The 17,930-nt window shown below is 41.4% G+C and overlaps 1 protein-coding gene across 2 annotated transcripts in view; it reads right to left on the bottom strand.

Moving 5' to 3' along the window:
• Positions 1-15,113: 15,113 nt before the first annotated feature.
• The window catches only part of LOC133138340 (zinc finger protein 704-like), a 25,276-nt gene continuing 22,459 nt past the window's right edge, over positions 15,114-17,930 (bottom strand). For both annotated transcript variants that reach the window (XM_061256988.1, XM_061256996.1), the window contains exon 9: positions 15,114-17,930. This exon is cut by the window's right edge and continues 252 nt beyond it. The gene's annotated coding sequence lies outside the window, so the exon portion shown is untranslated.

The raw sequence follows: 17,930 nt of genomic DNA, 5'->3' as shown, positions 1-17,930 counted from the left end.
CTGCTTCTAACATTCACATGGTAGAAGTCCTTGATGCAGCAACTCTTAGACTCAGTGGCTTTGTAACTCATAGTAATTCCCTGCCTGAGCCAGGATCTCCCTTCATTCTGTCATTCTTTGGTGAGATTAAATGTGTAAAACAAAAGAGGGCACAGAATCTAAACCCCCCTCATATTGTGGACAGCACTTTGTGAGAGATGCTTTATAGTAAGGGTTTTGCCTGTGGGCAGTACTATAAAGCCAGGGTTTACTTTTTGTCTCTGGACAATAATCACTATATTCAGAAACTGGACAAAAACTGGCAAAACTTCAGGGTGCTTCTAGAAAGACGTTTCTCTGGGATAATTAGAAGATAATGAAGCATGTTTTCTCTTCAGGTTATTCTTTCTTGACATTTCAATCTTTTTAATTAAGGCTTCAACATTAAGACCAGGACTTGCTTATAGCTCTCTCAGCGACCCCCTGCCCCCCTCCCAACCCCCAATTATAAAAACCTTGACTCTGCAATAGCAGGAAACTGAGAGGTACAAGCGAGCGTTTGTTAAAAGCTGGCTTCAGCCCAGCTGCCTTCCTTTATCTTCCCAGAGGTCTCCCTGAGTGACTGCATGTTTGTGTCTGCCTTGTGCGGGTGTGCGCATCTGTGTGTCTCTGTTGTTTTTATGTGTACGTGTGCGTGCGCATGTGTCCGCCCGCATTTGTGTGTGTGTGTTTGTGTCTGCGTGTGTCGGTGGCTGTGTGCTCGTGTGTGTGTGAGTGTGCGCATGTGTGCGGAGCTGGGAGGTGCCGTTTCCCACAGCTCTGATCTATTTCAGTTGTAACCCTATCCCCGTGTGAGCGGCGCTCTGCAAGTCTTCTCCTGCCCGCCGCCCGCCTCCCTCCCCTGCTGGCAGGGCGTCTCGGACATTTCCACTGTCAGTCCCACAGGTTCCCCCAGGACTGATTTACTGCCGCAGCTATGGGAGCTGTCAGCAGCAGCAGAGCTCACATGCCCCCGTACATCCTGTCTGCACACCACCCCGATACTCTATACCTGCCACTCAGCACCGGCAGGGGAGGAACCGGGGGGGGGGGGGAATGGGGGTCGGGAGGCTTGGGGGTGGGGGGGAGGTCAGCTTTCGTGGCATTTTGATTGTTGGTGCTGGGAGGAGAGGTGTACTGAACTCGGACTGTGTGTAAGTAAAAACAGATGTGCAGCAGAGACTGAGAAGGTCTGTGTTGCCTCTCTCCGGCGACCGGTGGGAGTGGGGGTTGGTGGGAGTGACATCTTCATCCCCTGCCTTGGACTAGCCCAGGACTCAACCCATGGTCAGCTGTCCGGCCTCATCTAAATGACAAGAGCACTTGTCAGCTAATGAGCTTGAGGGATGTGGCTTTCTGGTGTTAATTCAGAGATTGCTTTGCTTTTTAATCATCAGCCTTTTTCCTCTGTGTGTTTGTGTCCTTGCCATGTGTCCTTGCCCTTGCCTTTTAAGCTGAGACCTGGACAGCTTTGTAATGGCTGTAAAAATCAATGCTGAGAAAATGCGCCAAAACAAAGACTTATAAAAATATTTTTCTTAAAAGTGTCCAATTCATGATTTTTCTTCAGTTTATTAGATTTTTCAGACAATTAACAGGTTTAAAAATAGTCCAAAAGTGTTTTTTTCTGGTTTTCTTTCAGTGGTTATAAGGCATACTAAAATACAAATGTATTCCTTACCTTACAACTAAAGAGAGCTAAAGATAGACAGAAACAAATCACCTGTGAACACTGTCAAAAATTATCAGTTTTCTCAAAACGGACAAAATGTCTGTCATTACAGGCTTGGAGTGTTGCAATGTGGCTTTGACTGAGAAAAAGACCATTACCCAGAGAGACAGACAGACACCCACACACAGTAGGCACACCTTTTTTCCCTTTGTTTACTTTGTTCATATCCTGATTGCTGTGGTTCTCTGGTCTGGCCCTTCCACTGTGTTTCACACAGTAATACAGTGTTTATAAACACCTCTCATGCGGACATGCTGGCCACACCTTGACTCGCACAGGTTGGAATTCCAGCTGCCCTCCCACACCCAGACAAAAAAAACATGCTCACGTGAATGCAGTCACATGCAAACACGCATGCACACACATGCTGCACACACCCACATACACATGCACAATTTTCAGGTATACAGGGTATTACACTCTTGTCTGTTATTCTGATTTCAGCAAAGGATGCTCTCTTAGCAGGACATTAATGCCTTGTCAGCAGGGCCTCAAGGCCTGTTATTCCAGCAGCAGCCATGTGAACGATGCTAACGTGGATTAGCATGAGAAACTCTCCAGGGTTACCCACACTGAAGAGACATCCCCATTCTGTAGACTTCATCCAGTGCCCTCACTTCAGTAGGGAGCTGTCATAATGCCTTGGTCACCTTAATTCTGTAAGCTCTTTGGTGATCATATATACTCACTGAGCACTTTATTAGGTATTTAAGACTTATTTTTTTAGACTTATTCTGCTGCCGTAGCCTATCCACTTAGAGGTTTAACATGTTGTGTGTTCAGAGATGCTCTTCTGCATACCACTGTTATAATGTGTGCTTATTTGCTTTACTGTCACCTTCCTGTCAGCTTTGACCAGTCTGGCCCTTCTCCTATGACCTCTCATTAACAAGGCGTTTCTGCCTGCAGAACTGATGCTCACTGGATGTTTTTTTTTTTTTTTTTTTTACAAACGATAGACACTTCTGTGGGTGAAACTCCCAGGAGATCAGCTAATTCTGAGATACTCAAATCACCCTGTCTGGCACCAATAATCATTCCACGGTCATAGTCACTTAGATCATATTTCTTCCCCATTCTGACATTTGGTCTGAATAACAGCTGAACCTCTTGACCATGTCTTCATGCTTTTATGCATTTAGTTGTTGCCGCATGATTGGCTGATTGGCATTAACAAGCTTGTGTACAGGTGTACCTAATAAAGTGGGTGTATATCGGTACAAATCAAACCGGGGGCATTTTTGAATTCAGTGATTCACACAGTACTGTACAACTACACAATACGATTCAACTCAACCCTAGTTCAAAGGGTTTGTGTCATGTATCTACTCAAAATGAAGGTAAACACAATGACGGGTTCTTTTACTTAGTTCTTTTTATTTGCTATAAAAAGTATTTGTATGCTATTGTAGGCCGAAGACACCATTTATAAATTCAATGTTAAGTATAAAAGAGGTGTCATAAGAGAAAAATTAAACATATTGCGTTTTCTCCTTTGTGAACAGCTGTGTGTTTCCTGTGGTGGACACTCCTTTGGGTGGAATGGAGTAGTGTGGCCCTGAGCCTTGAATCCTTCTGCTTGTGTCATCACAAATAACGTTCCTGCACCGCTCCCACACTCATTTGTAGCCACAATTTTTACACAAATGCTTGGCTGAAAACTTGTAGGTAGGAGTGGGAGGGGACAGTTAATGGTCTTTCGTAAGTCTATCACAGCAAAATCTCCTCTTTTTCCACTTTGTTTTTGGTGTCAGGGCCCTTTCCCAGCTGTCTGGACCTCCGTAAACCTCCTGCTTTCCCAAGGTTGGACCTGTGGGAAAAATATGCGCTGGCCAGAAATGGATTCCACCCTGCCACCTACATTACTCCAAAATGCAGTGTTTCTGTGTGCAATCTCACAGGCCACCTTTTAACACCTCTCCCCACACACGCACCTTCCACATCAGAAAGACACAGTTCTCTCTTGCGCTCCTCTTTATCTTTCTCCTTTCTCTTTCCTTGCTTTCCTTTACTCTGCTTTCATCCTCCCACTCCCACTTTCCCATGTTTTTTCTGCTGCTGCTCCGTATGTCTTCTGAAAGACCGGCCTGTTTAGCCTCAGTTGTTCTTGTCTTTCTCTCCAAACCCCCACCCCCACCCCCGTGCAATTAGTGCTGGTGAAGAAGCTGACCCCAATCCCGACCCCTTCGGAAGGCCACCTGACAGTGCATGTGCAGCCTGCTTCGATATGCTCCAGAGCACAATCCACACATGGGGGAACGCTGGCTTTCACAGCCGCACACACACCACACAGCACGCCCGCACACATGCCACCCAGCACGCCCGCACACTGCCTTACTCTGCTACCACATCCCCATGGCTTTCACATCCTTTCCCTGATGAACGTACCCCACGAGTGCAGTTAGACTGACTATCACTGTAACAATGGACTGCAGACTGCAGATAATGAGGAATGTACCTCTGAATAGTATGCAGACAGCTCTTTACTCTCAGTGCACGGAGCAGTAGTATGATTAGTGTGACTGGTTGTGTGTTCTTAGGGGATTCTGACCCTCCTGTCTGAGTGGTAACGGCCCTGAACCTGAGACTGCCCCCCACTTGATTTTTACTGAATAAAATATGAACTACAGTCAGCTGCTGACATGTGCGAGTCTGCCTGATGCCTTTCACCAACTGCCACATGCCCACTTAAAGAGAAGCGCTCCCCACTTCCAATTTATTTTCACTTTACAGATTACACCCTGTGCGCATGCATTTGTGCATGTCCATTCATGTTACAGGGGTTAGAAGAACTGAGGCATTTTCATCTATTCTCATGGATACAAATTTCACTTTTGTTTTACTTTATATTTTTGTTCCATTAATTCACTGTCACCCTGAAGATTTTAGTGATTAGGAAGAAAGTCTAAAAAGTACCAATAAATATCTCAATAATAAATATTCATGAATTGTAATGTATTTTGTGAATGAACAAACAATGACATATTTTTATAGTTTGTACATAATGGTTACAAACGATCAAGATTTGTTTTGGAGAGGCCATCATTTTTGCCTTCTTCAGTTGCTGTGGAAACAAGTGCCCATGATTACTATTTGATTTTCTTAGATTAATGGGAAGTTTAAGCACTTGAATACTTGAGGCAGTTGTTCTTATATGCCCCCTAAAAGTCCAGATTGAATCCTGAGCAGTGTTGGCTGTGATGGCAGGGTAGTTGTCAGTTGATAGGGCTTGAATGACCACTCAATAGCATCTCCTCTGGTCAATCACGTGCCTGCGCTCTGTATTTGCAAGCTTGCTTAGATAACAGCAACATTAATTCAGCTGGTTGACTGCAGACTGAAAGAAAGCCACAGCTGACAGGCAGTGTCTTTGAGATATGCATGTTGGTGTGATGGAATAGACTAATGATCACGACTGAGCATTGTAAATAAGGGAAGAAAATGTGGAATAAAATATGATTTCTGCTTTGCCACTTTTTAACAATATGGCTTCAGCTATTGAATGCTTTAAACTTCCTGGCTTGGCACTTATTATAGTAGCCATCTGACAAACACAAAGTGCTGTAAGTGTGGCATGTTTGTGTCACAGGTGGAAAAACACACTATGGGGGCAGAAATGGGGGAAGTTGTGCTGGGCCTCATTTGATTTAAACTAATTTATCATCTGATCACCATCAAATAATGTCAGAAACTGGCCCAAGACAGTTGTTGTTTTAATTCTTCTTGCTTTCTGCATGTATGTTATCAGAAAGAAAACTCAAACTTCCCAGCATTGTTATTCTGAGAGGCCAATACTTCCTTGGTTGTGGTTCACGGTTGAAATGTATCGCACATTCTATGTGGGTTCTAGACATAGATTAATTTTTAAATCAGAAATCTCTCTCTAGAATAATTGTAATTTTGTCATGAACTACATTACACTAGTGTAGGTTAAGGAACTGGGTTTAACCAGAAGGTCCCAAGATTATCACTGTCATGTTACAGGTTGCTTTAATTAATATCAAGTTGTATAAGATTGTACAGTATGACAACTGTAAGTTACCCAGCATATGGATATGTCATGTAAATGAATTACAATGCTTTTGTGAATTTTGAATGTCTGATGATAAATTCTCACATTGCATAACTGGCAACACTATTAGCAGTGAAATATGGGAATTTATGAGGAGAAATAGGAAAAGGAAAAAATACATTTACATTTACATTTACATTTTTGTCATTTGGCAGACGCTTTTAATCCAAAGCGACTTACAAGTGCATAGGTTCTTCACAAGTTAAAGCATCACATCCATAACTAGTAAAATACACATGAAGTGTTGTTCTAAACATAAAGTCATAAGTCGTAAGTTTTTTTTTGGGTTAGACAAGAGGGATAGGGATATCAGAAAGGGGGGCGGGAGAAATCAGGAGGTAGGACTAAAATACTCCTGGCAGCTGACATCTTATGCTCTATTCAATATTTTTTCATTAAAATAGCCATCTAAATAATTAGCTGAAAAATAATTGATTTAATTATTATTTTCTGAAATATGTGAAAAGTAAAGAACACAAACACCAGCAGGATACAGGGCGATTCTGGTGCTGGGTTTTTCCACATTTCTCATGACAGCGAGGGTCTTTATATAACCAACAGCTGAGATGTTCACTTTCCCATGTTGTAAGGGGTCAGAAGGACAGTGTTTAAGTACCGTGGTGTGTATGTGCCTGTGTTTCTGCATGTGTGTGTGTGTGTGTGTGTGAGAGTGCCTGTGTGTTTCTGCATGTGTGTGGGTGTGTGTGCGTGTGTGAGAGTGCCTGTGTGTTTCTGCATGTGTGTGTGTGTGTGTGTGTGTGTGAGAGTGCCTGTGTGTTTCTGCATGTGTGTGTGTGTGTGTGTGTGTGAGAGTGCCTGTGTGTTTCTGCATGTGTGTGGGTGTGCGTGCGTGTGTGAGAGTGCCTGTGTGTTTCTGCATGTGTGTGTGTGTGTGTGTGTGAGAGTGCCTGTGTGTTTCTGCATGTGTGTGTGTGTGTGTGTGTGTGTGAGAGTGCCTGTGTGTTTCTGCATGTGTGTGGGTGTGTGTGCATGTGTATGTGAGTCTGACCCTCTGTTACTGCGCTGAAAGAAAGCAGTCCCTGAGAACATGAAAGGAGATTTCCCTCTCATGATTCCTCCACCCCACCCCCACGCTCCTCAGAGGTGCCTTTTTCTGCTCTACATGCAGCGACCACCACAGCTAATTTGGAACAAACAGTGAGGGTTGGCGGTGGTGTTCGTCCATGTACAGCCCATGGTGTGCAGTGCGTGGTGACATGCGTGGGGAGGCCAGCCCCAGAGAGGAGAAGATCAAAAACAGGACACATGAAAGGAGGATTCCCATAATGCAATGGGAACCATTTCTATCTGCCCCCTGACCCACACACCCCTCCCCCAGCTGCCTGCTGCCTAGACCCTGTTGGCTCCCTTCATCCAGGCAAACCTAAGCACCTCCAGCCCTCCAGCCTCTCTTCATCCAGCATAAATAAATGGAGCTGGGGGAGGCTGAGGTGGCTCAGGCAGGCCGTGTGGGCGACCTCGCAGATGTGTCAGAGACCAGCTGTGAAGAGCAGCGCTACAAACCTCTCTGCTGCTCCTCTCTGTGGGAATTCTGATCTCTTCCTCACACCACCCTCTCACCAGACATCACCCTCTACCAGAGCTCAACACCCTTTCACCAGAGCGCGGCTGTTCTGGAGTCAGTTTGCACCAGTGCAGCTCAGGAATTGCCAGTTAAGTGATTTTTGAAATGTTTAAAACTTGTTAAAAGCATTAGCGAGGTGTTACATGGAAGCCATTCAGGTTCATTTTCGTCAAGTTCTGTGAATGAGATGGACGTCAATGTCACACACTCAACAGAAAGTGTTTCTCCTCTGAGGAAACACTGGCTTTACTGAAACTCCTGGGACTAATGTATGGACTAACATCCCAGGAATTGCAGCAAAGGCAGAGACCTTTGGATCCTTTAAGACCAAGCCCAACAAATTCACTTTTGATTAGAGGCAAAATGGTGAGCCAAGATTGGATGAATCTCTTGTGATTGTGCTTTCTTATGGTTATATTTCGCAATATATATTTGTTGTCTTCTTTGGTTCAACGCTACTCCTGTGTAACACTGGGGTCACACCTGGAGTTAGCATCAAGGAGAAAAGTCACCTGTCAGAACCCAGACAGCGAATATCATCCCTGCTTTGTTCTGAATACAAACCTTTGCAGAATGCCTTTGATGGTGCCCTAATGTGGCTGAGCTAGAGCTAAGTGTGCATGGGTGGATGTCAACCCAGCATCTGCCTCCACCAGGCCCCAAGGCTTTCCGGAGTGACAAGTCTTCCCCGGAAAAATGATCATTTCAAAATCCGTATTCAAAGGAGGGATTGCAAGATGACCAAGGAAACGGGAATCCCTCCCGCCCTGATGGGTCGAACGGGTAAACAGACAGGTGCCTCCTTGACGCTGGCATGCAGAAAACACATAAAAGACGGTGTTTCAGTTTAAACCCTGTGAGGGTAATCCAGCTGCATAAGGCCAGTGATCCTGGTCTTTAGACAGGGGCTTATGTCAGGTGACAGGCATGGGGGCAGGTGAAGGTTGGGGCAGGGAAGAGGGTGGATTCACATGAGATAATGTCCCATGGAAAATCCACCCAGATTAGCCGACTGTTGTTTTACCCAGAGAATCCTGCTGTGAGCGCTTGAGTCAACAGTGCAAGCCGAAGCTGTGATACCAGCACAGACTCGCAGGAGCTTTCCCAAATCTTTGGAGGTGTTATACCTGTTATACGACTGTTCTTTGAACAGCTAAGCACACAAACACAGTCTTATGCAGTCACTAATGCTCCCAAATCCACAAAAGGTACTGCACACGCATATGTGTGCACGCACACAAATGCACACATTCAAAGCTCCATTTTAATCACTGCAATATATTCTGAATGATGGTTCTAAAGCTATGATACGATTTGTATGCCCTTGTAAGACCTTGTCAGATGTGTGTGTATTAAGAACGGTCAATGTTTATGCATGTTTTAAGAATGAATTTAGTTTGTTATTGTGCTGTAGTATGTTAACACTGTTATCCTCATGTTTGACATCAAATATTTTTGATGTGTGAATAATCACAAAGTTGTAAAGTACAACCATGCAAGTCATAATTATAAACCCCATGCTTACCATAACTGGATTTTGTCTTTGAACATAACCTCTGGAAGAGGTTGCTGTTTTAAAATGGATCTGTGTGTCTTCAGCCAGCAGTTATTGGTGTCCTTCCTTCAAACTCAACCGATCCCTCATTCCCAACACTACACCAGACCTGTGCTGTACAGCAGCATCTGTATAGGTTAGCATTGGGCAGATGAACAGGTTTGTTTTTGAATGTGAGCTGGGATACACACAGTCCAATACAGTGAGCATTCAGAACCACAAACAAACATCTGGTTCCTTCCTGCTTGGTTCACCACGCGATTCCTAGTGTTTTCCGTCTCCTAGTGCAGAATGTTCTGTTTAATGAAGAAAGACCACTTTTAATTTCACAGCCAACCACGCAGTGCGTAAGCTGTGATAACATCAATTAGCGGGCACTTTTTGAGCTCACACAGATGAGGAAAGAAGACTTTGAATGTTACACTGTACATCTCAGTATACCCCTCTATAACATTGATTGCTATCCAACACAATTCAAGTATCATACAGAGCTGTCTCTCTTATTGACGCAGTTCATTATGTCAGTGAAAACTCATCCATAGAGGATATGCTCCTGATTGTACATTGTCTCTAGAGGAAGAAAAGCTTAGTATATGCAGGAGTAAACAGTGTGGCTTAAGTTCTGTCTGTTGTCTCAGCCCGAGATTCGTCACATTCCATTTTGTATTTGTTGTTTCAGTTTGGGATTTAATGTGTGTGCTCTACTACAGACAGGAAGTCTGCAGGCTCAGGAAAGGATAAGGTCCAGGAGTCTGTTTGTTTGTCTGGATAGTCAAATAAATACTGCAAAAATTGGCTATGTGGGTGTATTTTTCAATCACAATGCCATTTCTGCATATGATATTTTTTTTTTGTCTTAAAGTTGAAGAAATTAGTGAAATGCCTACTTGCAATGGAATTGATCACAAATGGTTACTGAAGCTTTTAGAAATTAAAAATAAAAAGAAGAATGCATTTTATTCTGAAATTATTTCTTCAGGGTTGTACAACAACAACAATCAACAATTAACGATGAGTAATCAAGCGTGCCAACTCTTTGGAGGATTCACAGCATGAAATGTTCTGTGCAGCCTGTACTGTTAGTTTCAGCTGTGATGCAGGCCACGGTTGGCTCTTTATTGCCAGGGAGCGATTGATATAACCTGGCAGGGGTTCCACAGGGTACTGCTTAAGTGCCCCCTAGCTACTCACCTGGTGACTACAGGTTACCAGCTGTCAGTAGTGACAGGTGCAGCTGTCGTTCTTGTAGTGAGCTATGTGTGAACTTAGCCATACAGTTATTATTTCAGTTTAACCATGTTATAAATTGCTACAGTCATTCTATGATATCCCCAGTGTCCTATTAATTACAGGGGAGTTAGGAAATATGTTCCAATTCAAAACAATTTGGAAAGTATGCAAGGAGAAGTATTGGGAATTAAATACATTTTTATACATCTTGGTCATTTCCAGCCATGCCCTTCCTCATTTTGGGGGAAAAAGGGATTTTTGCAATGGAAACCTGACGTTTTTTTCTTTGGAGAATTGGAACATTTCCCTAGAAGTGGCATTGCTCCAAAGTGGACTGCAGGGTTGTAATATGCGATTGAGGGTAACAGCCATGACCAGGCGATTGCTTCGCCCTCAAACACAGACCCCAGCCCAGGTGGCCCTGACGCACTGGCACACAATGCAGGGAGCTGTGTCTTTGGGCCTTTCGCTGCACAGAGCCTGGAGGCTGGACCCTGGGAACCAGCGGAGAGGGCTTCTGAGTCAATAAGGGACACCAGCCGGCACAATGGGACCGGTCTCAAACAACACTGCTGAGCAGACAGCCGCACAAAGGGCCTGAGAGGGCCCCCCTTCATTCTCACACACACAGATGAATGGCTGAATGTGCTGCCACTCTGGCCCGTGTTTGTACTGTATATGCGCCTTTTGTCCGGGGCCACTGCTCGCAGATCAATAGGGACTAATGTGCCAAGAAGTCCCAGGATGATAAAAAGTCTGCCCCGGCAATGTGTGCCAGTTGGGAAGGGCTGGACATTTCAGGGTCATTAAAAAGACCCATTTGTCAATGCTCAGCCAGCACTGCAATCACACAAGTTACTGTGCAGAAAAGAGACCACAAAGAGCACAGCATGGCACAAATGCTCATGTGTGCATGAACATGCACATATACAACCGCCAGTGTGCACATACAGTACGTGTATATGCACACACACACACATGCCACAGTAAACTAGATTATGTAGTCTAGACTACGTTTCCTGTACATGCATTAGCCAGTGCCTGAGGTTGAGTAGCCCTCTGCTAGACTAATGGTTTACAATGTATGATGCTTAAATTTATTTATTTATTATTATTATTATTATTATTATTATTATTTATCAGGGATGGTACACATTAATCAACATTTTTAGTTTCCACATCAATGTAAATGTGCCAGAGTTAGCTAATGAGCTCATTCTCATCTGTAGTCCCTAACCTGCATGTCTTTGGACTATGGGAGGAAACCGGAGTACCCAGAGGAAACCCACACAGACACGGGGAGAACATACAACCTCGACACAGAAAGGCCCGGGCCGGGCTAAAACCCAGGACACTGCTGGAATAATATCTCCAATTTAAGTCACAAAATGTTGATGTGCTACTATTGTTTCAGTAACCTTGCTAATGCAAATGTTTCATCTCTAGACATTAACTGAACAATAACAATGAATACAGTGACAGGAATTTGCAGACAAAAAAATGATTTATGCAAATAAAGTATGCAAGGGCAAAGGATGAAAATCTCTACTCTTCGCAAAAATATGCATGCAATTTATTGTTCTGAATGCTCCTTAGGGACAGAAAATGCATTGACCTTAAAAATAAATGTGTATTAAATAAGGCTTAAATTAAAAGCTATTGAGCATGTGGTATGATCTTGGGTGTGACCACCATGCTGATAGATGAGGAGGCAGAAAGCCAGTTAATGGCATACACTGATTTCATTACTCCCTGTCTGGATGAAAAAATGTATGACATTGAAAGAAAGTCACAAAGGCCTCCTAGGCTTTGACAGAACCTGCGGTAGCAATGAAAGAAGGAGTCCTTTCTGCTCTTCCCTCACCACCTCGCCCATCACCGATACCGTCCCATGATGAAAAGTAGTATACATCTGCATATATAAACCTTAATTATTATTCAAGGGCGGCACGGATGGTGCCCAATGTATGCTGGGACAGGCTCCAGCCCCCCAGCAACCCTGTTCAGGATAAGCGGGTTAAGATAATGGATGGATAGAATTATTCTTCAAGCATTCTGAAGTGTAACATAGTATTTTTCACTTATACTAGTATGCTATTCTTTCACATGGATACTCAAAATATTGTTGACAAGTTGACAGCCTACACAGGAAGAATGACACGATTGTTAAGAGTGTGACGTGTGCATTGTGGTTTTGGAGCTGTTCTACCCATGAAGTAAAATGAGGAAACCACAAACTGACTATATACTGTATTTATTCATCTGCATTATCATATATCCTTTATTTATCCTGGTGAGTCTCACTGAGATGAAAATACCCTTTTCAATGGAGTCCTGGCCAAGAGGTGCAGCATGAAACATGATCATTGAGATTTTTTCAACATTTATTACTAGGTCTGCATCTATATAGGGTCAGCATAACTTCAATGAGCAGTGGAATAATAATGCATAGTTATACATATATTACTAATGAGTCTTTGTTGACACACACTCCATAACTTCCTGCAGTTATCCAGCCAACTCAGTAATAATGCTTTGTTGAACTGGCCCCAGATCATTAATTTAATGAGAGTAATTGAAGATTTACTAGATTTTGGGCTCCTACATAATTAATATGAAACTATATTTATTTTGCGACATAGTTAAGCATTTAATCTTAAATATTATTTAAGTTTATATTGGTCAACTATTGCTCATATAGGCCTAGAGTACCCCCTGGTGGACAGTGGGGGTAGTTTATAGTTTAGTTGTGCAGCCAGTCAGCCCTCACTGGCTTAACCAGATGAGTGATAATGCGCTGTACAAATAAACCTGAACCCTGAGCCAACATTGCAACTAAATGCTTTGTGTGCTCAAGCATAGAATCTAAATAGAATGCTCTATATATTATGCTACAGATCTTTGAATAAAGTGCTTAAATATGAAAGAATAAAGTAAGTGAAGGAAATCTTTTCATTTTTAAATTTTGGTCAAACATTTCCACTCAGTCAAGCATGTAAATAAAAAAAGGTGAAAAAAAAAAATTAATTTTTGAAAAGCCTTTATTGCATTTATTTGTGAACTGGGCTGCAGTTTTAGAAATGAATTGAAATTGTATGATTTAATACAGCCAGCTAACCACAGCGTCAGGTAATTTAGCAGCAATTTACTTTACAATAGAATTTATAGTTAACTCAATGATCTGGAGAGCCGTGTAGTCTGCAATTATTTGTTGTTACTCAGCTCTGAACGGATGAATTAAAAGCAGTACATTACACAGCTAATCCCCCTCACCTGATTTATTGAGTCTGAATTGTATGCTGATTTGAAGGTTCAAACTGAAGTTACAGAACAATAAGGCCAGTCAGCTGGACAACTTATCTGGGCATAGCAATTATATTTTCTACACAGGGGGACATTATTTTTTTGTAAAAAATCAATCATTGCAACACAGTAATAATTGATATTATTGCTAATATTGCTAATTGATAATATCCATATATTTTATATCTAAACATCATAACTATGGTATATTTTTCATGCGTCATCAACTGTAATACGTAATAGTAATAACAATTATTAATGATTAATTATTTGAGCCATTGGTTTTGTAAGTACTGTATCATGAATGTTAAATGTTTGATTTTTTGGGATACATTTGACATTTGATAATTGTCATTGTAAATTGTCCCTGATAGCCTCTGATAATTCTGAAATGGCCACCGATAGGCCTGTTTTCTTCAGTGTACTTAATGTTCAATATTCCTTCTGGCCACTAGAGGGAGGAGAACGGTTTACTGGTTTACTTGTTTATCAAACACAGCCACTTGCTCTTTCTCCAAATAAATATTTGTGAAAAAAACAGACCATTACAATTTTCAGTTTATATACACTCATATACACTCATATACACAGGTTATATACACTCGCACATAAAGAAAAAACATGAATTAAACTGCTGATATAGTACTAAAAAGGTTTTTTTAGTCAATGGGACATCTTCCTTATATACCCTGAATTATATGGTGTACTACATACAAATTACAAACTCGATTTTTTATGGATACCTGCATATTTCACATATTGGTTATCCTATTGAGATGGTACCTTATTAACTGCATTACACATGGGGCTGTTCTTATCCAGACAGAATAACCACATTTGTGTTTCAAATAAATCAATGGCCAGATAGCATGAGACACCAAGACAACTGTTTTAGATCTCAGGTCCTGAGAGACCCTGCATTTGTGATGTACGGTCCATTATCTGTAATTGGATTATTAGGGTTTCTCTGTGCAAAAGCACGCTGGGTGGGGGAGGAGAACAGTAGGAAACAATTGATGCTATTGTTTCATATGGACAAAGTTAATCTTTTTATTTTCATGTTCCAAAGAAATTACAGAATCTTACATACATTGGGAAAAATATATAAAAACAGTATAACCTACCCAGGGTGCAAAGCACCCACTGCCCTGCTTAGCACTATGGGTGTGTGTGTGTGTGTGTGTGTAAAAAACTCAATTTCTTGCCACTGTAATAATGTGGACAAGTCATGTACTGGCTATGTTTCTTAGTCTACCATGCTGATCACAGCACACTAACGTAAAGCTTAATGTTAGGAATGTGGGGATAGAATTGTTGCTGTTGATCATTGTCACCATTTTAGGGCTGTTTCTGCACCATATCGCTGTTTGCAGCCATTGGCTGAAATGCTCTCTAACGAATCTTCCAGGCCACTTAGGTCTGCACTGGCACACACAGACAGTTTCCCTCCAAATGACAGGACAAAAGAACCCCAGCCCTAAGCACCTGGCATGACACAACAGCAAGTGGGTCGATCACAACACAGGCTCCAAGCCCTCTGAAAATATGTACAAATCGCAATGCAACATTACAGAACACAAACACAACAACTGTGCCATGGATTTTTTGTGATGACCAAAAAAAAAAAGAAAAAAGTAGCCAAATTATAGGTCAAGGTCATAATGTTCACAAAATACAATGCCAATTTTCAGGTATCTTACAACTAAATATTTTCTCCAGAGGGGTTGACAAATCTAACTTCTACACGGTTTGACAATATCTTTAAAAAGTGTATAAACACACAGAGGCATATTCTTTAATACTGCATTCAAAGAAACAATCAAATGTGGCACTGTAAGCAAAGACCGCTTTTCCAACTTTTTTGAGTTTCCAAACATTAATTTTAACATGAAACCAATGACTACATCTGATTTGACTCGAGAAAAAGAAGAAAAAAAACTCTTTGCATAAAAATTACAGTAAAGTGCAGGAAAAAGCCATCATATGGAGCAAGTTAGATAGTTTATAAGCTGGTGTTGGTCTGTTGTAGAACAAATGTGATGGAATACAATGCCATAATTTACAGAGACCTGACTGGCCATGACAGTCTTCTGTACTCTCTAGCAATGCACTTCATCTGCTTCAGTATATTTTTACAAATACATTTTCTAAAGAGATTCCAGACCTGGCAGGCAGATCAAGCACACTGAAAAGCCCAATTTGTGTGTTAATCACAAAACTTGTGATCAGACAAAATGTGACTGTGATCCTCTTCCATAAAGCTACCCTCTTTGATATACTGTACATTTCCCCTGGAACTGAAATCACTCACTACCATGAAAATGACCACACTAAAACAGTTGAGGTTCCTAAAGTGTTTTCAGAGTGCAAAGCTTCACTAGCTGATGTATGCTGACTTCATATGCTCAGTTCTTTTCTTTGCATTGAACAGTTTGGAGGAGTTAAGCCTCTTCCCCCAACCTTTATGTTTTGACTGCAAGCATTGGCCTCTGCTAATGTGGCTCTCCCCTTTTCCCACTTACAGGGGAAACCTTCAGCAAAGGTGTGGACAACCTTTCCCCTGAAGGTTTACTACTTTACCAAAATAGTGGCCATTTCCAAGGTCTCTAAATAAGCAAGTGCTGAAAATTCTAATCATAGTCATTCTGACTAATTAAAAGGGGTACATTAAAATATGCCTGTTTTTTTAATTTTTTAAATTTTTAAAGGAGTAACATGGTGGTTGGTCACACTTTTTAGGTTTTTATATGCAATTTGCACAAAAGGGCAAATTGAAGAAAAACGATGAAAGTATTAAATATGTCCGTTCTTTAGTTTTGGAGAATCCGGTTTTGAACTGGAACCACTCCCCTTATCCCTCCCCTATAAAACGTGACCCACTGCCGCTGGCCTACAGGCAAGACAATGTAAATATTTGACTAACGTTAGGTTCACTTAAATTAGACTGCCTCTTAAGGACTATTAGACTATTTCTGGTTATATTCATGTAGCTTGCTTTCACAATGTGACGTCATCGATAACGTTAGCTAGCTAGTAGCTTCTTCAGGACGCTATAGTTGTGCTTTTATCTTAATTGGCTGGCTAGCTAGGTAGCAAAATTATTAATGGATAAGTCAGCGTCCTTAACTTAGCTATCGATAGTTGATATACTAAGTTAGCTAGCTTGTGAAAAATCTCCCGAGATGAGCGCATATCATGGATATGGTAACAAACAACGTGCGGAAAGTGGGGACATGGTTTGTCAATCATAGCTCATTGACCGTTCTCATTACCACGCCAATACAGTTTGGGTTAAAGTTTATAATGGGAAAATTAGGCTTGGAAAAATAAGTTTTAAAATACATTTAAATGACTGAATAATACAAAATATATTCACATTTGTTGTATTGTTGCCTAAAGACAGCAAGTGTCACATTCAACCACCATGTTAATTCTTTTAAAGAAAAACCTAGAGCTCTAGGACTAAACTAAGGGAATATTTTTGAACAAGAAGTCAATTTCTAGTATATAACAGTGTACCTATTTTACACAATATCACGTATTCTAGTCAACAGATAACTGTGCACGTAATCTTGGGAACCACGCTTTTAAAAATATATACCCTTGCGGATATATCCAGAGCTTGCTGTCTAAGATTGAGACTACTGTACAGGATACTACACAAATAAAAAATAATTCACCCATGTTGTTTTGTAGGTGTGGTTTAAAAAAAATGTATGATTCAAATTAAAGTCACAGAATAACAAAACAAATAACAACATGCAAATCCAGGATTGTAAGGTGGCCCACAGAGACGTTCCCTGCACAAGTTTGGCCTGTTTTACAGACAGCTGCCTGGAAAAGGTTTTGTACTTCTTTCCACGCACATTGCTTTTAAGCAACAGTAATAATAATTGCAAAAAACTGAGTGAAAGTTATACATTTACAGAGAGAAGACTTTTTTTGGTTGTAACAAACCTGTGACTCTTTTTGATTAAACGGTATAACATAGCTGCTGGTTTTGGATTTTCAAGTTGATCCCTGATTAAAAAAGGTTTCTTCATAAACACACATATAAAAATGGACATATAAAACATTTTTTGTTGTGAAATTGTTGGGGGTGGGGGGTTATCAATAGTTTACTGTCATGATTTTAATTAAGATTTTTTTGCATTGGTCTACTGGCCCATGAGGTGAGCATTCCACTCCTCAGGTCCAATCGTACAGTTCTCTGGGCACTGTCAAGGAGCAAAGCCAATCAGGTTGTTAAATTTTTAGTATCGCCCAAGACATCTTTTCTTTCTGTTTTTCATCTTTCATCTCTTTCATCTTTCCTTCATAAAATAGTTATAACATACAGAAGTTAAGAATTCTTCTGACTGCTATCGCCTGAAAAGTGAAAAATATTTTTGGGCACAGACCGAGATGAGAGTGATTGCAATACAGGGCGGTTTAG

The sequence above is a fragment of the Conger conger genome, chromosome 1 (genome assembly GCF_963514075.1).
Source record: "Conger conger chromosome 1, fConCon1.1, whole genome shotgun sequence".
NCBI classification, from domain to species: Eukaryota; Metazoa; Chordata; class Actinopteri; order Anguilliformes; family Congridae; genus Conger; species Conger conger.
The sequence above is the reverse complement of the archived record's forward strand: the minus strand, read 5'-3'. Positions and strand labels throughout refer to the sequence as shown.